General features: G+C 36.0%; 1 long non-coding RNA gene and 1 other non-coding gene across 2 annotated transcripts; both read right to left on the bottom strand.

Moving 5' to 3' along the window:
- Positions 1-18,067: 18,067 nt before the first annotated feature.
- On the bottom strand, positions 18,068-20,668 carry LOC112715562 (uncharacterized). Its single transcript, XR_003159833.3, has 4 exons — positions 20,476-20,668; positions 20,327-20,382; positions 20,117-20,248; positions 18,068-18,330 (listed from the first exon to the last, which is right to left on the bottom strand). It is a non-coding gene; the product is annotated as an uncharacterized lncRNA (long non-coding RNA).
- Positions 20,669-23,073: 2,405 nt separating this feature from the next.
- On the bottom strand, positions 23,074-23,180 carry LOC112718560 (small nucleolar RNA R71). Its single transcript, XR_003160894.1, has one exon. It is a non-coding gene; the product is annotated as a small nucleolar RNA R71 (small nucleolar RNA).
- Positions 23,181-23,410: the final 230 nt, after the last annotated feature.

The following is a 23,410-nucleotide window of genomic DNA, read 5'->3' as shown; positions in this document are numbered from 1 at the left end:
ACAATGGTGATGCCCAACATACAGCTTGCCATGGAAAGGAGTAAGAAGGATTGGATGAAGACAGTAGAAAGGTAGAGAGACGGAAGGGACAAAGCATCTCCATACGCTTATCTGAAATTCTCACCAATAAATTACATAAGTATCTCTATCTTTATTTTATGCTTTATTCATAAATCATTCATAACCATTTGAATCTGCCTGACTGAGATTTACAAGATGACCATAGCTTGCTTCATACCAACAATCTCCATGGGATCGACCCTTACTCGCGTAAGGTTTATTACTTGGACGACCCAGTGCACTTGCTGGTTAGTTGTGCGAAGTTGTGATAAAGAGTTGAGATTGCAATTGAGCGTACCATGTTGATGGCGCCATTGATGATCACAATTTCGTGCACCAAGTTTTTGGCGCCGTTGCCGGGGATTGTTTGAGTTTGGACAACTGACGGTTCATCTTGTTGCTTAGATTAGGTATTTTTCAAAATTTTTAAGAATGAACACTAGGTGATGTTTTCATCATCACCAAAGATGATTGATTCTCATCAATTTAGCTCTTGAATGCAATGTCCTGCTGAAGCTTGGCTAGCCATGTCTAATTCCTTTAGACTAAAGCTTTAGACTAACATTGCATGATTCCTGGAATTCTTATTAAAAATTTTGAATCTCTTTATTTTCTTCTCCATATAATTTTCGAAAAATCCAAAAAAAATTACAAAATCATAAAAACCAAAAATATTTTATGTTTCTTGTTTGAGTCTAGTGTCTCATTTTAAGTTTGGTGTCAATTGCATGTTTCTATTCTTCTTGCATTTTTCGAATTCATTCATGTGTCTTCATTGATCTTCAAGTTGTTCTTGATGATTTCCTTGCTCTGATCTTTAAATTCTCTTGTCTTGAGTGTTTTGTTGTTTCTCATATGCATTCTCAATTTGTTAGTGTCAGTAGTATACAAACTTCTAAGTTTGGTGTCTTGCATGCATTGTTTATTTGATCTTAGTTTCATTTTGATTATTCCTCATTATTAAAAAATCCAAAAAATTTTTAATTTGTGTCTTTTCAAGTCAATAATACAGAGAATTGAAGATTCAGAACATACAACAGAGGAATTACACAGAAAAAGCTGGGCGTTCAAAACGCCTAATGAGGAAGGAAAACTGGCGTTTAAACGCCAGCCAGGGTGCCTGGCTGGGCGTTTAACGCCCAAAAGGGTAGCATTTTGGGTGTTAAACGCCAGATTGGATACCATTCTGGGCGTTTAACGCCAGATTGGATACCATTCTGGGCGTTTAACGCCAGGATGGCACAAGAGGGAAGATTTTGTTTTTAATGCAAATTTTTTTCAAGTTTCCATAATTTTTCAAAGTCAAATATTTTTCAAATCATATCTTTTCAATCATATATTTTCAAAATCAATTTCTTTCCATTTTCAAAAATACTTGCTAACAATTAATGATTTGATTCAAACATTTCAAGTATGTTGCCTTTTCTGTTGAGAAAGGTTTAATATTTGAATCATATCTTTTCTTGTTAGCCAAGTCATTAATTTTAAAAATCAAATCTTTTTAAATTGTTTTTCAATCATATCTTTTCAATGATATCTCTTTAAAACCATAACTTTTCAATCATATCTTATTAATCACATCTTTTTCAAAATTAATTTTCAATCATATCTTTTTGATTTCTAATTTCAAAATCTTTTTCAAAAATCATTTTATTTCTTTCTCAATATTAGTTTTCGAAAATCACCAATCAAATTTTCAAAATTTCTTTTAATTATTTTAAAATCTTTTACTTTAATTCTTCACCTCTTTTCACATCCTTCTATTCATGGACTAACACTCCTCCTCAATGCACAATTCGAACTCCTTCTCTCTTGATAAGTTCCTCTTCCTTCTATTTTTCTTTTCCTCTGACACCTCAAGGAATCTCTATACTGTGACATAGAGGATTCCATATTTTCTTGTTCTCTTCTCTTTCATATGAGCAGGAGCAAAGACAAAAGTATTCTTGTTGAGGCTGACCCTGAACCTGAAAGGACCTTGAAGTGAAAGCTAAGAGAAGCTAAAGCACAACTCTCTGTAGAGGACCTAACAGAAATCTTCAAAGAAGAAGACATGGCAGCCGAAAACAACAACAATGCCAACAATGCAAGGAAGGTGCTGGGTGACTTTACTGCACCTACTCCCGACTTCTATGGGAGAAGCATCTCTATCCCTGCCATTGGAGCAAACAACTTTGAGCTTAAGCCTCAATTAGTTTCTCTAATGCAACAGAATTGCAAGTTCCATGGACTTCCATTGGAAGATCCTCATCAGTTTTTAGCTGAATTCTTACAAATCTATGACACTGTCAAGACCAATGGGGTTAACCCTGAGGTCTACAAACTTATGCTATTCCCTTTTGCTGTAAGAGACAGAGCTAAGATATGGTTGGACTCACAACCTAAAGAAAGCCTGAACTCTTAGGAAAAGCTAGTCAATGCCTTCTTGGCAAAGTTCTTTCCACCTCAAAAATTGAGTAAGCTTAGAGTGGAAGTCCAAACCTTCAGACAGAAGGAAGGTGAATCCCTCTATAAAGCTTGGAAAAGATACAAACAATTGATCAGAAAGTGTCCTTCTGACATGCTTTCTGAATGGAGCATCATAGGTATCTTCTATGATGGTCTGTCTAAACTATCCAAGATGTCATTGGATAGCTCTGCTGGAGGATCTCTTCATCTGAAGAAGACGCCTGCAGAAGCTCAAGAACTCACTGAAATGGTTGCAAATAACCAATTCATGTACATTTCTGAAAGGAATCCTGTGAACAATGGGACGAATCAGAAGAAAGGAGTTCTTGAGATTGATACTCTGAATGCCATATTGGCTCAGAACAAAATATTGACTCAGCAAGTCAATATAATTTCTCAAAGTCTATCTGGAATGCAAGCTGCACTAAGCAGTACTAAGGCCGCTTCATCTGAAGAAGAAGCTTATGATCTTGAGAACCCATCAATGGAAGAGGTGAATTACATGGGAGAACCCTATGGAAGCACCTATAATCCTTCATGGAGAAATCATCCAAATCTATCATGGAAGGATCAACAGAGACCTCAACAAGGTTTCAACAACAATAATGGTGGAAGAAACAGGTTTAACAACAAGTCAGTTCAAGAATTCTGGTGTTTAACGCCGGAACTCGCACAAGAATGGGAGTTAAACGCCCAAACTGGCACAAAAGCTGGCGTTTAACTCCAAGAAAAGTCTCTACACATGAAAGCTTCAATGCTCAGCCCAAGCACACACCAAGTGGGCCTGAAAGTGGATTTTTATGTCATTTACTCATCTTTGTAAACCCTAAGCTACTAGCTATCTACAAATAGGACCTTTTGCTATTGTATTTTCATCTTTTTTGATCACTTTAGATCTCTAGATCATCTTTGGACGTCTAGTTTTTAGATTATGGGGGCTGGCCTCTCGGCCATGCCTAGACCTTGTTCTTATGTATTTTCAACGGTGGAGTTTCTACACACCATAGATTAAGGTGTGGAGCTCTGCTGTACCTCGAGTATCAATGCAATTACTATTGTTCTTCTATTCAATTCGGCTTATTCTTGTTCTAAGATATCACTTGTTCCTTAACTTGATGAATGTGATGATCCGTGACACTCATCATCATTCTCACCTATGAACGTGTGCCTGACAACCACCTCCATTTTACCTTAGATTGAGTGGATATCTCTTGGATCCCTTAATCGGAATCTTCGTGGTATAAGCTAGAATTGATGGCGGCATTCAAGAGAATCCATAAGGTTTAAACCTTGTATGTGGTATTCTGAGTAGGATTCAAGGATTGAATGACTGTGACGAGCTTCAAACTCGCGATTGTGGGGCGTTAGTGACAGACGCAAAAGAATCACTGGATTCTATTCCGACATGATCGAGAACCGACAGCTGAATAGTCGTGCTATGACAGAGCGCGTTGAACATTTTCACTGAGAGGACGGGACTGTAGCCATTGACAACGGTGATGTCCAACATACAGCTTGCCATGGAAAGGAGTAAGAAGGATTGGATGGAGACAGTAGGAAAGCAAAGAGACGGAAGGGACAAAGCATCTCCATACGCTTATCTGAAATTCTCACCAATGAATTACATAAGTATCTCTATCTTTATTTTATGCTTTATTCATAAATCATTCATAACCATTTGAATCTGCCTGACTGAGATTTACAAGATGACCATAGCTTGCTTCATACCAACAATCTCCGTGGGATCGACCCTTACTCGCATAAGATTTATTACTTGGACGACCCAGTGCACTTGCTGGTTAGTTGTGCGAAGTTGTGATAAAGAGTTGAGATTGCAATTGAGCGTACCATGTTGATGGCGCCATTGATGATCACAATTTCGTGCACCAGTCATTTACTTTTCTGTGGAGTTAATCATCCAAAATTCATCAAATATTTGTTTAACTAGAAAGATCACTTAACTAAAGTTGCTTAATTCATCAATTCCTGTGGGATCGACCTCACTCAATATTGAGTTATTACTTGGCGATTCGGTATACTTGCTGGAGAAATTTACGTTGTGTAAATTTTCTGTCATCAAGTTTTTTGCACCGTTGCCGGGGATTAATTTAGATCAAAATTGATTAAGTTGGTGATATTCTAGGTTAAACTCTTTTCTTTCATTTTGTTTAAGTACACTAACTGTTTGACACTTTGTGTCATCTAACTCTAACAAAACTTTGGCATTAGAGTGATCACCTTGCTTTTGGTTTGTTTTTGTTTTATGTATGCTAGGAGGAAGAAAATCAATATCAACTTCCTTTGATTCTAAGCCAGAAAGAACCCTTCAAATATTGGGAAGAGAAGCCAGAGGAAAGAAAGTAGTTGGAGAAGAGGAGTCATCAGAAGAAGACCCAGACCAAGTCATGGAGGATGATATACACAATCACCATGAAGAGGTAGGCAACAACAATGGCCAACCTGCTAGAAGGGTGCTAGCCTCTTACACCATTCCTAACCCCAAACACTGTGGAAGCAGCATACTCACTCCAAATATTCATGCAAATAATTTCGAGTTAAAACCTCAGCTCATCACCTTGGTTCAGAATAATTGCTCTTATGGAGGAGGCCCTCTTGAAGACCCCAATCAACACTTGTCTGTTTTCTTGAGAATTTTTGAAACAGTCAAGACAAATGGGGTGCATCTTGACATATATAAATTGTTTCTATTCCCATTCTCCTTGAGGGACAAGGCATCTCAATGGCTGAAAACTTTTTAAAGGATAGTATCAATAATTGAGATAACTTGTTGAGCAAGTTTTTAGCCAAGTTCTACCCAACGCAAAGGATTATCAAGCTAAAAACAGATGTGCAACCTTCAGACAGATAGAGGAAGAGTCATTATATGAAGCCTGGGAGAGATACAAGGCATTGATAAGGAAGTGCCTACCAGATATGTTCACTGAATGGGTGAGACTTCAAAACTTCTATGAAGGTCTTTCTCCAACGGCAAGAAAAGCATTGGACTACTCCTCAGGTGGTTCACTCCAGATGATGAAAACTCCTCAAAAAGCATAAGATCTTATTGACATGGTGGCCAACAATCAGTATTTCTACTCCTCGGAGAGGCACCACAACACAACTCCAAAGAGGGGAAGTAATGGAACTTGAGGGAGTAGATGACATCTTAGCCCAAAACAAGCTTATGCACCAACAAATTCAGCAACAAATGGAGATGATGGGTAAGAAAATGGATGGACTGCGACTAGCTGCTATGAGCACACAAAACCAAGTTCATTCCTCAAATGGATGGAATTAATCTGAAGAAGGTTTTGAAATATTCAACTATGAGCAACAAGGCCTTGAACAAGTGCAATACATGAACAACACATCAAGTTCGTTCCAACAAGATTTTCATGGTGATACATACAATCCATCTTCGAAAAATCATCCTAACTTGAGGTGGGGTGAGAATCAAAACCAAGGACAAAGGAACTCAAACCCCAACAACTTCCGCAACACAAACAACCACAACCACCCATCCACTAAACTAACCAATACACAAAACCACAAAATACATACCTCCAACCCCCATAACACTTCACAAGTTTCCCAGAACAACTTCTCCACACCTTTATTTAACTCACAAACTACCTTTCCCAGTGCTTCAAACAATTTCCATCAACAACCACCACATTCCATGCAAGTACAACCACATCTAGAGTCTCAAAAGATCTCTAATCTAGAAATGATGATGGAGAAACTTATCCAAAATCAAGAGATAGCAAGAAAGGATCATGCCATGATACTCAAAAATCAAGAGGCCTTAATAAGAAATCTTTAAAGGCAGATAGAACAAATGTCTAAAGAAATCACAGAGATAGGTATGAAGCAAGCAACTACCTTCCCTAGTGATACTGAAGACAACCCAAGGGACAAAAGAAAAACTCTAAATTGGGAAGAGTGTAAGGCAATCACATTGAGAAGTGAGCAAAGCTTGGAGAAAGAAGCCACTATCCAGGAAGATCACAATAAATGAGGGTCAAAAGAAGAAGTGGAGAACAAAAACAATGACAAGAAACCTCCATACAAAGTGACAATTCAACTAAGAAGGAGGCAGTGAAAGCATACCAACCAAAGCTACCATATCCTCAAAGGTTCAAGGTGGAAAACAAAGAGAAGCAGTACTCTAAATTCTTGGAGATATTCAAGACACTCCGTATCAATATTCCTTTAATAGAAGCACTTGAACAGATGCCACTATATGCTAGGTTTATGAAGAAAGTGTTGACAAAGAAAAGATTCTTGAAAGAAGGACAAACTGTGGTGATGACAAAGGAATATAATGCCATCATCCAGAGGACTCTCCCAATGAAGAAAAAGGATCCTAGAAGTTTCCATATCCCTTGCACCATAGGTAGTATGACAATTGAGAAATCATTGTGTGACCTTGGTGTAAGCATAAACTTTATGCCTCTGTCTCTCATGAAGAAACTTCAAATTCATGAATTGAAATCCACACGGATAGCTCTCCAAATGGCTGCAAATCTATCAAGCATGCATGTGGAGTGTGATAAACCCCATTTTTAGGATTTATCTTGTGTTGAATTTAGATGGTTTTGTCAACTCTTCTCCCATTTATTCACTAAAATAGCATGGTTTTTGTTATTCTCCTTTAATTGTGCTTAAGAGTGAAAACATGCTTCTTAGGTCTTAAAATAGCTAAATTTAATTCACCTTGATTCCATTAGATGCCTTGATGTGTTTGCTAAGTGATTTCAGGTTCAGGAGGCAAAGATTGGATTGAGGGAATGAAGAAAAAGCATGTAGAAATGGAGAACTTATGAAGAAAAGAAGGAATCGCAAAGTTGTCAAGCCCAACCTTTTCGCACTTAATCGATCATAACTTAAGCTACAGAGATCCAAATGAGTCGGTTTCTGTTGTGTTGGAAATCTAACATCTGGGGCTTCAAAATGATATAAGATTTTCCAAAGTTTCCACGCGTCTATAGACAATGGACACGTACGTGCACTGTACGCATACGCGCCAATAGATGTACGTGATTCACTTAATGCAACTCGTGGCCAGCGATTTTAGGAGCATATTGGGCCCAATCCAACTCATTTCTGATGCTATTTAAGCCAAGGATTGAAGGGGAATCACATAACTTTAGGCATTTAGTTACCATTAGTTTAGTTTAGTTTAAGTTTTGGAGGGAAAGTTAGTCTCTAGAGAGAGAAGCTATCTCTTCTCTCTAGAATTAGGATTAGGTTTAGATCTAGATCTACTTCTTCTTCTTTTTCTCTCTTAATTTTCCATTTTTCTTCCTTAATTGTTCTCTTGTACTTGTAGAATTCTTCTTCTCTTGTAATTCCTTTGTATTGTTAGTTGTAGTTTATGAACTTTCTTTTGTAGGTCTACATTTCTTCTTCAAAGCAATTGGTAAGTTCTTTGTTGTTTCATAATTGCTTTGCCTTTCTATTGTTAATATCTTATTTTTGTAGTTGTATACTCCTTTAATTCTTGCAATTAATAATGTTTGCCTTTATTGCCTTCTATGTGTTTGTTAAAATGCTCCTTTTAGTTGTGAGTTAGATTTTTGTTCCTCTTAGTTTGGGAAGGTAACTTAGGAACTCTTGAGTTGCTAATGTCCAAGTAATTGATGATTGGGAGCCATTAACTCTAGGTCTCACTAATTGAATTAGTAGAGAGTTAGGACTTATGGACTTGGATTGATATAGCTCATTTGACTTTCCTTTACTACTAGTTAGAGGATGACTTAATGGGATTGATCCTTGCCAATTCTCATGTTGTGGTTAGTGATAGGGATAGAGATCCTTGACCACCAAACCTTGCCAAGACCTTTTTAGCTATTAGTTTACTTCATTGCCATTTACTTTTCATGCCTCTTATCAAAACCCCAAACATAACTCATAACCAATAACAAGAACACTTTGTTTGCAATTCCTAGGGAGAACAACCCGAGGTTCCAATACTTTGGCTATTACTTTTAGGGATTTATTTTAGTGACAAACAATCTTTTGTATGAAAGGATTATTGCTTGGTTTAGAAACTATACTTGCAACGAGATTTCAATAGTGAAATTCTAAACCATCAAAAATCCAATCATTAGAGTGGTGGAGAATGTACTGGTAAAAGTAGGGAAGTTCTTCCTTCTAGCTGAATTTGTGATCTTGGACATAGATGAGGACTGCAACACCCCTATTATCTTGGGAAGATCCTTCCTAGCCACAGGGAGAGCACTTATAGATGATGAAAAAGGGAAATTGATGCTGAGGGTGCATGATGAGCACCTAGTGTTCAATGTCTTCAAAGACTTGCAAGACCCTATTCAAGAGAAGGAATGCATTAAGGTTGATGAGGAAGAACCAAACATGAAAGAGGCATCCAAGGAGTCACCTTTAGAATTATTGAACCCATGCTTGAAGGAGAAGAAAGAAGCTGAAGAGATGCAAAAAGCTCTGGGAATCAAGGAAACCAAAGGAGACCTACAAGCAACACATCCAATTGTGACAATCAACAAGAAAGCTCCTGACCCTGAGCCTACCAAGAAGAAAATACTGTTTGAAGGGGAAAAAATCTCAAGAAAAAGGTGCCAAGGGGTTGGAGAAATAAGAAAATCCCGACTGAAGGCTTTTCACCTGGGGATAAGGTGATGTTGAGCTACCAATCAAGGGAGCAACCTCCACAATTGTCTGAATGTTACATAGTGAACAAGATCCTTTCACTAGAGCATGCTGAGATAATCAAAGAAAGCACTAGAAGAAAGCTTATTGTGAGAGGGGAAGAGCTGAAGCACTATGATCATCACCCTTCCTAACAAGGGACAACCATCAAGCTAATGACGTTAAAGAAGTACTTATTGGGAGGCAACCCAACCTTAGGTAACTCTTTCATACTCTTTTCAGAATAAATGGTTTGTTGAATTTCTGTGTATTTTAAGGAATTAAGTTTGGTGTTGCACACAAAGGTGATTGTGCCAATAAAGAAACAAATCAAGGGTGAATGTGTGGTACTAAGTTTGGTGTTCCACCATTAACATCATTTGAGCACAAAGTAACCCTTGAGACAATCATAAATAATCACAAATTCCAAACAATCATATAAATCAAGTAACCTTGCATTTCACTTGTTTACTTTCTAGTTTTGTAGTTTATCCTTTCATAGATTTAAAGCACATGATGTTGCATGCACGCATGTAAGATGCACTTGTTTTTGTATATAGAAGTAAGCAAGGAACTAAGTTTGGTGTTTAGACACCACTTTTAGTTCAAGAATTTATAAGCATACGTGTATGATAACTATCTTTCAAGTGATTGGGAACAAGCAACTTTCAAAGTTTGTTGTAGGCAGTCACTTCATCCCTCTAAAGAATTATTGAAACTAAATCTTGATAATGAATGATTAAATAAGTCGGGAATCTATGATATTGAGAAAGATGATAATTTGTAAACGGAATATTGAGATTTAAATATCACTAATATAGTTGAGATTTAGTTTATCTATGTTGAATCGGATTAGTAAGAACCCTAAGCTTGAAATTTATGTGATTGGAGATTAGGATTACCTAGCCGGTTCATGTGGTTTTGCGTAGTCTCTATTTGGAATTATTGCCCTACTGAGAACCCCGTAAGGGATGATGTTCTCACCCGTTTAAGGAATTATTATATTTCAGATGCAGGTCCCGGCGCTTCTCAATGAGCGGGAGGTTTATCTGGAGGGATAGCAAAGAAGGCATTTTATTCCGCTTTAATTTTAGACTCTCTCATTCTTTTGGAAACACTTATATTTTGCACTTGTTTTTAAGACTTGCTTTAGAGGATTATGATGTATTTTAGAGAGATAGGTTATGTCTATCCAACTGTTTTACTGTTGTAACTCTAGCCGACATAATCTTTGCAGGCTGAGACTAGTTGATACTTATATATATATATATACTTATATATATATATATATATATATATATATATATATATATATATATATATATATATATATATATATATACATGTCTCTTTACTCTTATTCTTCCTTCGAGTTTTTGATTATCTACATTATTTGACACGCTTTTGAGTGTGAATGATGGGCGAATTATCTTTTATTTGAGTTTTAAATCTTTGCATAGGCTTCTAGTATAATTTTACTTTCTATATATAAATATTTATATCTTAACTTTGAGTCATAGCACCAAACCATAATTGAATTATCACTTAAGCATAAGGTAATAAATGGTAGGGTGTTACATTACGGTATCAGAGCAATTCGTCCTTGTGAGCTTGAGAAATGAACTACTTATGCTTTAATGCATACTCTGAGTTTTGCCTGTGCTATTTAGGATATCTAATTGATATATTTAGCATGAAGTTCATGAGTATACTTTTGAAAAATTGAAGTACTTAACTTGAAATATTAAGAATGATCACCTTGATATCACTTATTTTGTCTGGATAGGACCCAAATGGTAACTCGTGGACAAGAACGGAGAGGAAGTGAGGGAAACACACCAGCAGATAACCAGGTTGAGTTCTTGGCTGCTATGACTAAGAGGAAGAGAAAGATGGAAGCAAGCTCAAGTTCTTCACAATGATTTGACTTGTAAGAGCTGTGAAAGCTATCATCCCACTACTCTGTGTAGAGCTGGTTTGGGCTTATGCTACTCTTGTGGTGTTGTCAATCACATCATGGAATTGTCCAGAGAGGAAGAATCAAAATACCTGCAAAGCTCAAGGCAAGGTCGTGTCTTCACCCTGACAACAGATGAAGCTGACCTACTCTGAACCAAGGTAGATGCAAGAGTAGTCATATAATTTTATTTGCTTTACATGATACTGGAATGAAAACATTCATTTATAGTTTGTGATACTTGCCTTGCATGAAGTGGGTGAATAAATAAGTTCTTGAAGGCAAACAATCAGAGTGACACTACAGAAGTGGGGCAATTTTGAGAGCTTTAGGACTGTTATGATGTGAAAGAGAAGTTTTGGGATATAATATTATTTCGAGGGTTGATAAAGGATCGAGAAATGGGAGTTGAGATAAGAAGTACTATCCTCACCTGTTTTACTTTTAGCGGTTGAAATTTTGAGGGCAAAATTTTTGTTTAAGGTGGGTAGGATGTAAAATCCCACAAAATACCAAATAATTAATTGACAACTAAAAAATAAATTAAATGAGAGAAAAAAAGGATTATATATTTAATATTTATAATTTGGAGAAATAAAAATATTTAGGGTGCGAAGTAAAACGCTTATCTTAAAAATTTTGGCCTAATTTTGTGCCAAGGGACTAAAACAAGTGAACTAGACCCGAGTGGGTCCAAGTCCCATATATCCACAAATTTTAGCCACCATTCTCCCCATTATAGTGAGAGAGTTCGGATAGAAGAGAAAAGAGAGAGGTGAGAGCAAAAACCCTAACTTCACCATCTTCAATCCATCATAACTTTTGCTCCGAGGCTCTAATTGATGAGCCATTTATGGCCACGTGTTCATCTTGGAACACTCTTCAATTATATCTAATTAGTTTGGTGAGTAACTTGAAATTCTATCTCTAGTTTCTCATTCAAAGCTGAAATCACATTTTTCATTTCGATATTTAGGATTTTTGGTGATTTTGATATTATAAGGGTTCTCTAGCTTATGTTCTTAGTGGTATCCATCATTAGTTTCAGTGGATAAAGATTGAGTTATTGGAAGCTTGGCTCGGTGAAACTTTGAAAAGGAAAGGCTTGGAAGCTTCGAATTTTGGCATTAAGGTACGCGTGGTAGTTTTGAGTAGGCATTATGTAAGGTTTTGTGAAAACCAAGGTTACTTGTCCCTAGGATAATTTGAATGGAATTGATTGTTGATATGCTTGAATAATGGTTAGTATTAGTATTGAGCTGGTTGATATGTTTTTGGCATAAAATTGAGAGTGGAAATAATGAGTTTTTGATGAATTGAGAAGTGCTATGTGATATTGCTATAATTGGATATTGTAATATATGTTGGTGCTATGTTGCATGAAAATGAGCATGTATATTGAAGTTTTAATCGAGAATTGGGTGTATGAATATTGTACTTTGTGTAAATTAGGCCAGAGACCGTGATAGGGTGAGGAATCTCCTATGAGGTAAGTTGAGGTAAGTGGTATGAAATATTGAATGAGTATGAGATATTTGATGATGATTGGTTGTGGATTTTGTTTGTATGAGTGTGTATGTTGAGGTTATCTTAAGAAATTGATTGAACGGGTGTTGAATGATTAGAAAGGGAAGAGAATCAATAAATGTATATTGAGGGAGCTTAGAAGTGGTGTTGGAATGGTTTTGAATTGAATTGGAATTGGAATTGGTGAAAATGGTTATGCAAAAATTTTTGGGTAAGAATGAATTTTTGACGAAATTCAACGGGCAATTGATAAGTCCATATTTGATGGTAAATTTTGGCTTGAATCGAGTGGATTTCATCACATAAACTCATATTTATTCACTTGAATAGCATACTTTTGTTATTTCTCTCTAAATTGTACCTAAATATGAAAATATGCTTTTTTATGCTTAAATTAATCAATTTAATTCTACTTTTATTCCATTCGATGCCGTGATATATTTTCTTGAGTGATTTCAGGTCCAATAAGCAAGAATGGCTTTAAAAAAGTGGAAGGAAAGCATGCAAAATGGGAGATCTCATATAGAGGAGAAGACACATTGATGTGTGCGTACGCACACCTTTCTAAATTGTATATTTTGGCCACCATGTGATTTGATTTCATTATCTATCATCAGGAAATTGTGTATAATCGATGCATTCGTTGTTAGGTGATACTTGCTTATATTGATTTTTATTTACATCACCAAATTGATGCATTGAAATTATGAAATTGTTGAAATTGGATTTTAAGCTTACCTAGTGACATCTTTTTGTGGTTTTCAAGTTATGTAGACCGTGCTTGCTATGTCATCGATTTCACTTCATATCTCTCTTTTTCTAAGTTACATAGCACCCATGTTCCCTACTTTTTGTCAATTAGGTGTTGCGGATTCCATATTTCATTTGGTTCATTGAATTCTCTTGCATATCAACAATGTCCATTCATTATCCATTTCACAATTGCTTGATTATTGCTTGAATGCTTTTATGCTCCTTTGTTACTTATTTGTTTATCTTAACCTACAAGTTTTCTTTAAGGTATTTCAAGCACACTAGAATGAGTGAAGTGCATACTTCTTTTGTGTATTGCTGACATAAAGCTTTCAATGCTAGTGTGTGAGTTCTAAACTACGCGTAAACATAGAATTCACACACTTTTTTCATCCATGTCACACACCGATTCACTCACTTCATTTTAGTGGTCATTACCTCATTCCAACAATATATTCTTCCTTGTTTTTAAATTCATTCATCTTACTATATTATGTTTTAATTCTTCAGGATGAGTCTCCATAAGAAAAAGGAAAGCAGAAAAAAATATGCAGCAGCCGGTTGATCCAACAGTTGAAGGTGGAAATCCGTGTAGTCGCTATACCCCATTTGCTCATCTTTGAATGCACGAAGGACCGTGCAAACTTTTAAGTGTAGGGAGGTCCGACCAAATCCCCACTTTTTGGGTGAAACATTCTAATCCCAAACACTTTCATATTTTTAGAATTCTTAGTTGCATCTTTCTTGGTTTGTATATATTGCATCTTTCTTAGTTTATTGCGTTTCTTTTCATATATACATATAAACTTAGTCAAAATAATGAAATTTTTCAACGAATTTATTTATAGGACATTCCAAAATTGATTTGACTTAAGATCTTTTTTTCATTGAAACTTACTTGAACTATATTGTGGAATATAGTTTTTGAGTTAGAACACACAACCTTGTGAGTTTTTTAGCCTTAATGTATGGTTGTATCATTTCAACCACTATTTCATTCTTGTATGTGTTATTCTCTTTCTATGATTGTAATCTTTGATTTGTCTGATTCTTTATGTCTATTATTCTGTGTATGAATGCATCTATATGATTGAGGCCTTCATTTCATTTAAGCTCGCTTACCCAAATAGCCTTACGCTTTTATCTACCATTGTTAGCCAATTTTGAACCTATTTTAATCCCCTTTTATTCTTAATGTTAGTACATCACTACCCCTAAGTGAAAAATAATAAATGTCTTTAATTTGGATCTTTGATTAGCTTAGGTTAGGGAGAGTGTGTATCATTTTAAGTGTAGAGAAATTTAGAAAACATTGGTAGAAAGAAAAAAAAGGATATTTTGTATTTTTATTAAAAATCTTTGGAATTGGGTACATATTCATGTATTCAATATTTAAATCATATGCATTAGTCTCTTGTATATATTATGTTATATAATTGAAGAAAAAGAAAAAGAAAAAAAAAAGAAAAAAAGGAAAAAGAAAGAAAAAGAAAAAGAAAAGAAAAGAAAAAAAAGAAAGTAATAAAAATGGGACAAATGTTAACCCCACAGTAAAGTAATAAGAATAATGCATATGTGGTATAAATTGAAAGAATTCATGAGTGTGTGAAAAAGTGAAAAATGGGTAGTTAGGTTTGCATTAAAAATTGTATAGGTTGTTATGTGTGTTAGGTGAGAGTTTAAGTTAATCAAAGATTCAAATTTCAAGCTCACTTGACCATATGCATCTTTACCCTTACCCTAATCCCATTACAACCTTGAAAAAGTTCTCATGATACTTGCATGTATGGATTGAATAATTGTTAATTGTTAGATAAAAAAACAAATCTTAGAAAGCATGATTAGAGGAGAATTGAGTGAATCAACCTTAAACACTTGAGCAATTAGAGCGTATACACATCCGGTGAGGGATTCGATTGCTCATTTCTATATTTTTACTTATGATCATCTCTTATCTTGCAAGCTTGAAATTTCTTTTCTAGGACTCAATTCAATTAAGGATTTGACTTGGTTGTGATTGCTTTAGCCTTTATATTTATATACGTATTCTTGGAAATTAATTTATTTTGACCAAGTAATTATATGCATTTAGATAGATTGCATATAGATAGTTTGCATTGAATAAAAACTGATACCCCTTTCTTGTCTTTGTTGGGTTTAGCAAGAGGACATGATATTGTTTAAGTGTGGGGAGGTTGATAAACCACAATTTTATGGTTTATCCTGTATTGAAATGAGTGGATTTTATCAACTTATCTCACATTTATTCGTTGAAATAGCATAGTTTTGTGAGTTTCTCCTAAATTGTGCTTACGAGTGAAAACATGCTTTTTAGGCTCTTAATTTGCTAAATTTAATTTACTTTAATTTCATTTGATTCCTTGATATGTTTGTTAAGTGATTTCAGGCTTAGAAGGCAAATATTAGATTGAAGAAGTGAAGTAAAAGCATGCAAGTGGAGAATTCATAAGGAAATGAGGTTTTTGAGTAATTCATGGTCTTGCGTACGCATGCCTTGCGCGTACGCATACTGTGGGATTTTTTCATGTCATGCGTACGCATGACATGAAGCACGTGATTCACTTAAGAAAAACGTGGCTGGCGATTTCTGGACCTTCTCAAGCCCAAATCCAGCTCATTTTTGAAGTATTTCATGCAATTCTCAAGGAGAATCAAGGGGCAAGGAAGAAGTAGAGTTAGTTTAGGTTTTTATCATGTTTTAGGGTATTTTCTAAATAGAGAAGCTCCCTATTCTCACTAGAATTTAGGATTTTTTAGTTTAAATTCTCCTTAGATTTAGGTTTCAATCTTGTTCTATTTTAGTTTTCTTTATATTTTCTTATTCTAGTATTTGATTTACTTAATCCTTCTTGTTAGTTCCTTTATTTTGGTTAATTTTGGCTATGAACTCTCTTGTTGAATTCCAATTTTCTTTAACGCAATTGATGCTTTTCATGTTATTAATGCTTAATTGAATTGTTGTTATTGATTTCTTGAGTTTAGTAGATATAGATTTTATTATTTATACAATTTATGATCTTGTTCATTTTAGTACCTTGAGTTACTAATATCCAAGTTGATTGATAATTTGGAGATCTTAATTGGTCTTATTTCCATTCAAACTGATCTTTCACTAAATTATTTAGTGAGTTGGCTAGGACTTATGGATTAGGATTAGATAAGCCCATTTGACTTTTCTTCGATGTTGAGGATGACAAAGTGGGTTTGCTCTTGTAATTATCATGCTGTGGTTAATAACAAGGATAGTGATCCTTGACCATCAACCCTTGTCAAGACCTTTTCACCATTTGAGTTTCCTTTCCTTTGTTAGTTAATTGCCATTTACTTTCTTGCTATTTAATTTCGTGTCAATTCCTATCTCACCCCGGATTCCCTCATAGCCAATAATTGAGCACTCAATTGTAATTCCTAGGGAGAATGACTTGGGATTCTACTCCTGGTTATTTTGGTTTGTATTGTGATAACCTTTTAACCTTTGATTGAGAGTTAATTATTAGTTTGGACTATGGTTGCAATGAAATTCTATTGAGAAATTCTAGACCATCATTAATCCTCCGTCAAGTTCTTAAATACAAAGAACCTTGTCGAAAAGTGGAAATGGAAGATGCTTGCCAAGAGGTGGAGGTAGTCAAAGAAGAGTACAAGGGAGTGAAACTTGCACGACTGTTGGAAACATCCCTTCCTAAGTCACTATCATCCATTATATCATTCAACTGGGTAAAATTCATATCTCTTAGATTACTTATTTTGCTTGAATATAATTTGCTTGAAATGGATGGTCAACTTATGGCTCTATATGGATTCAAGAGCGAAATAGGGATGGTTAGTGGTTGAAAACATAATTCTCGGTTCATTATGGTTGGATCATCAAGGTTTAAGCTCAATGATTGGCGTAGAGCTCAATTGAGTAGGTTAGGAGGATATTTAGGTGCTAGAGTGAGGATACCAAGGCCATACCACTCGGATGAAACTATGGTAATCAACAAGACGACGGGTGCAAAAACAAGGTTTGGGATCCTGGAATACAATTTGGGAATCAACAACTTTGGGGTATTGTCACTTGTTTAGATTTGCTTGAGAGCTTTGTGCACATAATTTGGGATTTCGGTAGACATTAGATGAGCAAGCATTGGTGGGGATTCAAGGAAGAATTCAAGGATAAACCACCATAGCAAGGGCATCCCCAATTGTCTAACTTAAAGACAATAAACAAAAGTGCTAGGTGGGAGACGCCCCACCATGGTTGCGCTGCAAGGGCAAAAAGCTGGCTACATCATCATCAACTTTTGCAGGCATTATCTACCTTGAATCGGATTGGTAAGAACCCTAGGCCTGAACTTTGTGTGATTGGAGATTAGGATTGCCTAGCGGGTTCATGTGGTTTTACATAGTGTAACACCCTAATTAGCCTAAGCCTTACCTCGCGTCGTAAAGCCAAGGTTAATCAGAGATTACGACAGTTCTAAACTCAAACATAATATATATATATATATATATATATATATATATATATATATATAAAGAATAGTATAATCTAGAAGCCCGATAAAAGATATAGCTCAAAAACAGAATTTCGAAGCACAAACGTACTAACGGAGCTACTAGCTTAAGGCATAAGAAACAGAGAAGATATAACAAAAGATAAGTATATAATATCATTGGGAACTAGTCACGACTCACGGAGTTTAAGCCGGCTAGCCATATACTGATATACAAAACCATACAGTGAAAACAGCTTATACAAGTTTTGTTCTCTCAAATACATGCCTCTAGGCAAAACAAAATACAAAAGGAGAGATGTATAAACAAAATAAACCAAAAAGAACTCAAAATGACCCAAGATTCTCCGCTCCTGTCACCAACCAAAGCAACTCACCGAGATGGGTTGCGACCTGCATCTGAAAAATACAACAACAATATGGTATGAGAACCGGAGGTTCTCAGTATGGTAACAGTTCCCAGTGATATAGGATATAAGACCCCGGGACGCCAAAGGCAATCCTAATTTTCATATCCATCACAAGATTCAACTTAAAGCATTATAAAACATTTAAGCATAATATACCAACTTGACTTAAATAAACCAGGTTATCTATCTTAAGGAATTTCTATTCTAACCAAACACCGCTGTCCCACAGCCTTCACCAACCGATCCTCCATGCGATTCCATCGCCACCGCCTTCCGAACCTCCTCAATCCCAGCAGAAAACACAGATAATGTGCAAAGCAAGTAAAGCACAAGTAGTAGCATATATGGCAAATAATTCAGATAGCAAGTAAGCATGTTATTCAATTAGGCAAACCATTACAAGTAGACAAAGCATACAAGCAAATAGGAAATGCATATGATGAATGCCTGCCCTACTGGCTGTGATATCACATTGTCGGTTCAACTGCCAACCCGACACATCTCCATGGAGACGTCGCCCTTCGGATTTCTTATATGGGAACCCCCGAGATATAGTGCCCGGATCACTGTCCAGGTACCGGCGCCTGCTCGCCCTATAGATCCGAAGGGATGCGAGCGGGATATTCTTGCCTCAGACCTCACATCTCAACGTAAGCAGGATTAACCACCATCCTTACGCCGCCGCCGCTACCTCGACAGGCGGGATTAACCACCGTCCTCGCCAGGTGCATAGCGTCTCAAAATATCATGAGAAAAATATTATTTCAGTTGTTTTCAAAAGTATTTTCAGCATACATATATCCATCACTTAAATCCGAGTCTCCGACTCATCTCAACCACTGTCCCTTTATAACTCAGTTTCCAAATACTAAAAGTCTATCATTTCTCATCTCATATACCAATCATCCTTCACCTAACGTCAAACCATTCTCAGCACGCCAGAAACATAGGCCTCCGTTTTCTAATTTACCTTAAAATCATGTACTAGAGCCCTTAATTTATATCCCATGTTCTAATACTCAAAACTAGGCCCAAATGTCTTAAAAATGGTGTTATAGAAGCTTACAACCTTGTTAAAAAGGCAAAATAGTTGAAAACAAATAAATTTTTGAGAAACAAGACGTGTGCACCCGCACAATTCAGAAATCATGAAACTCTACAACTTTGCAAAATTTCAGATTTTTAACACCAACTTTGAATGATCGTAACTTCCTCTACAAAATTATAATTTTCACAATCTTTATACTGATTCAAAGAGTTTTCAAAGATCTTTAATTCTAAATAATTTTCAATCAATTTCGAAAACCGAGGCAAAAGTTATGATCGAACAAAGTTCACCAAAAAATCAATTTTTCCAACTTCACAATTACCATCCTATCTCACCATACCCATACCAAATCATACCAAACCATCCAAAGCTCCATTTTTCATCAAAATGTACCTGTTATAGCATAATACATCAACCTCACCACATTTTCCTCCTCATTTCATTATTCTCAATTCCAACATTAACTATATAACACATATGATCAAAATCACCATCAAACCCACCATTTCTTAAATCATAACACTACAATCATCATAAGAACCAACTCCCAATCCATACAATCATTCAACATCATCATATCATTATAATTCATCACAATCAACTCAACATTCATCAATTCATCAATATTTAGCACACCAACCATCATTTTAGTTCAACCTATCCTATTGGTCACTAGCCTATGTGTCCATGAATATTATATACTACATAGAGGAAACCGAAACCATACCTTGGCCGATTCCCTTTATGCACCCAAACTCAAAGTGAGTACCAACAAGCTTCCAACCACAATCCAAGCTTTCAAATCCACTCCAACAAGCACAAATAAGTTCCAAAAGCTCCCAAAGCCACAATAATCAAACTATATACATATAAATCACCACAAATCAACCTAGGGTTCAACATAAGCATAATCTCACAAGGGTTTAAGAGCTTTTACCTTTCCCAACAGATTTGATAACACAAATCCAAAGCTAAGCAAGGATTAGAGCAAACCTAAACATCCAAAATCACAAAAACCCATTTAACCCAAAACTCTAATAAAACCCGAAATTTTGAAGAGCAGAACTGGAAGGATTTCGTGATTACCTTGAGGGTTTCTTGGGTGGGTTTTGTAGAGCTCTTCACAAGGAACGCGTAGCCGCAAACGGTGTGGCGATCGGAGCTCCATAGCTCAAGATATGAGCTTGGGAAGTTTGAAGTGAATAGTAACAATGGTGGAAAGCTCTCACCTCTCTCCTCACTTCAGCTGCTGTTGTGTTTAGGTTATGAGGGTGAAAGTGGCTGAAATGGGTTCATTTAAGTGTATTTATATGTTGGGCTTGGACCCAACTTGGGTCCGGTCCAACCCGTTAGCGTTTTTAGCCCGTTTGGCCTAACTTCGGGCCAAATCTTTAAAATTAAAGCCCGGTTTTCCATTTCTAATGTTTTTCTAAGGTTTTCGATGGTTTTCACTTTTCTCGTGCGGTACCAGGCAGACTTGAACCGATTCAACCGGTTCAATTGCCGGTTCGCAATTTGTCACGGTTTTTCGTAGAAAGCACATTTTCTGACTCAGAAAGACCCACTGAGTCCAAAAATCACCTTTAAATCCTCAAATTCTCTCTCTAACCTTTCGGAATCTAATTTGGGCAATTAATTCACTTAATTAACCGGTTGATTCGTTGCCGTTCTTACACATAGTCTCTATTTAGAATTATTGCCTGTTGAGAACCCCATAAGGGATGATGTTCTCACCCGTTTCGGAAATTATTACATTTCAGATGCAAGTCCCGACGCTTCTCAGTGAGCCGAAGGTTTATTTGGAAGGACAGCGAAGAAGGCCTTTTATTTCGCTTTGATTTTAGACTCTCATTCTTTTGGAAATATTTATATTATGCACTTGTTTTTAAGATTTGCATTTAGTGGCTTATGATATATTTTGGAGAGCTAGGTTATGTGTATTGATGCGTGAGCATCTTTCCTATCTTTTCCCAGTGAATTTGCATTCAAATTATTGAGTTTAATCAAGAATTAATTATCTTTTATCCACTATGGATGCTACTTTGAGTCGTGTGCAATTCTGTTTATTTCAGATAGCATTTAGATGGATTTGATGGAGTTTCTGTAGAAAAAGAGAAGAAAGCGAATGATGTTGTCAACCTTGACCTCCCTACACTCTAACATAAATAACTCGTGCTACAGAGGTCCGATTGACGTGATTCCAGTGGCATTGGAAAAGCTCTTTGCTTGAACAACAGCTTGAAAATAATTTCTCCTAAATTTCTAATTATTCGGACTTAACGGGATACGTGACATATAATCCTCTTATATTTGGATAATTAGGATTTTTATGGCATATCAACTAGAATTGAACTTAACCCTCTAATTGGAATCAAGTGACCAAGGAATTGGCAGTTGATGAAGGTTAGAGGAGACTAAAAAGGTCTAAGGAATTGAATCTTGCATGATTAAAATAGTTGGTAAGAAAAGTTAATCCGAAAAATAAGTATCTCTGAAACCTTAACGGTTCTCTCCATATATTTCACAACCCATTTACTGCTTGCTTTTTTATTCTCTAAATTTACTGTTAATGCTTTTGAACTCTCAAAACACCATTTTCTGTTTGTCTAACTAAGTAAATCATTCAATCATTGTTGCTTAGTCCATCAATCCTTGTGGGATCGACCCTCATTCACTTGAGGTACTACTTGATACGACCCGGTGCACTTTCCGGTTAGTTTGTGGACTATAAATTCCGCACCAAGTTTTTGGCGCCGTTGCCGGAGAGTGACTGTGATTGACAACTATTAGTTGTTTGATTGCTTAGATTAGGCATTTTAATTTAATTTTTTTTAATTTTTGCTCCTTAATTTTAAAAAATTCTACTTAGTACTTTTCCTTAATTTCTAAAATTAAGTTTGGTGTTACCTAGTTAATTTTATTTTAATTTACTTTTTCATTTTTTTATTTTATTTCAAATTTCTAGCTTAATTCTATTTATAATTTTCAAAAATTCCTTGTGTTAATTGTTTAGTGTTTTATTTTATTTCTTTACACATGTTACCTCACTGGAATTCTCTACACTTTGACGTAATAGAGAAGCCCACTTTTCTTATTTTCTATTTGTTTATGAGCAGGAATAAAGACAAGGAACCTCTTACAAATTTTGATCCTGAACTTGAAAGAATTTTGAGGCAGCTCTTGCAACAAGCTAGACTTTATAAGGCTAGTGAAAATATGAGTGAGACTTTTGAAAAGGAAGCTACAGAGTCCACTATGGATCGTAACCGTGCTGTTAATGCCAATGTGGAAAATCTGAATCAGAATGAACAACCTAGAAGAGTGCTTGGCTCATACACTGCCCTCAATGTAGATTTTTATGTGAAAACTATTATGGTGCCTTCTATAACTGCAAACAATTTTGAACTGAAGCCTCAGCTAGTCACTCTTGTGCAATAAAATTATTAGTATCACGGACTTCCACAGGAAGACCTAAATCAATTTATTTCTACTTTCCTGCAGATTTGTGATACCATGAAAACAAATGGTGTGAACCCTGAGGTTTACAAACTCATGCTCTTTTTATTTGTTGTGAGGGATAGAGCAAAGCTGTGGCTGGATTCTCAACCCAAAGAGAGCTTGAATACTTGGGATAAGGTAGTCATTGGATTTTTATCTAAATTCTTCTCACCACAGAATCTGACTAATCTAAGGGTGGAGGTTTAGACCTTCAGGTAGAGAGATGGTGAGACCTTCTATGAAGCCTGGGAGAGGTACAAGCTGCTGACTAGGCAATGCCCTCCTAACATATTTTCTAAATGGACTCAGCTGGAGATCTTTTATGAGGGCTTATGTGAAATGTCCAAAATGTGTTTAGATAATTCTGCAGGTGGCTCATTTCACATGAAGAAGACACTTGAGCAGACCACTGAGCTTATTGAGTTGGTTGCTAACAACCAATATCTCTACTCATCTAACAAGAATCCTGTGAACTCTGGGATGCCCCAGAAAAAAGGTGTTTTAGAAGTAGAAGCTTTAGATG

The sequence above is a fragment of the Arachis hypogaea genome, chromosome 10 (genome assembly GCF_003086295.3).
Source record: "Arachis hypogaea cultivar Tifrunner chromosome 10, arahy.Tifrunner.gnm2.J5K5, whole genome shotgun sequence".
In the NCBI taxonomy this organism is placed as follows: Eukaryota; Viridiplantae; Streptophyta; class Magnoliopsida; order Fabales; family Fabaceae; genus Arachis; species Arachis hypogaea.
This window is presented reverse-complemented; position numbering and strand designations above follow the sequence as displayed.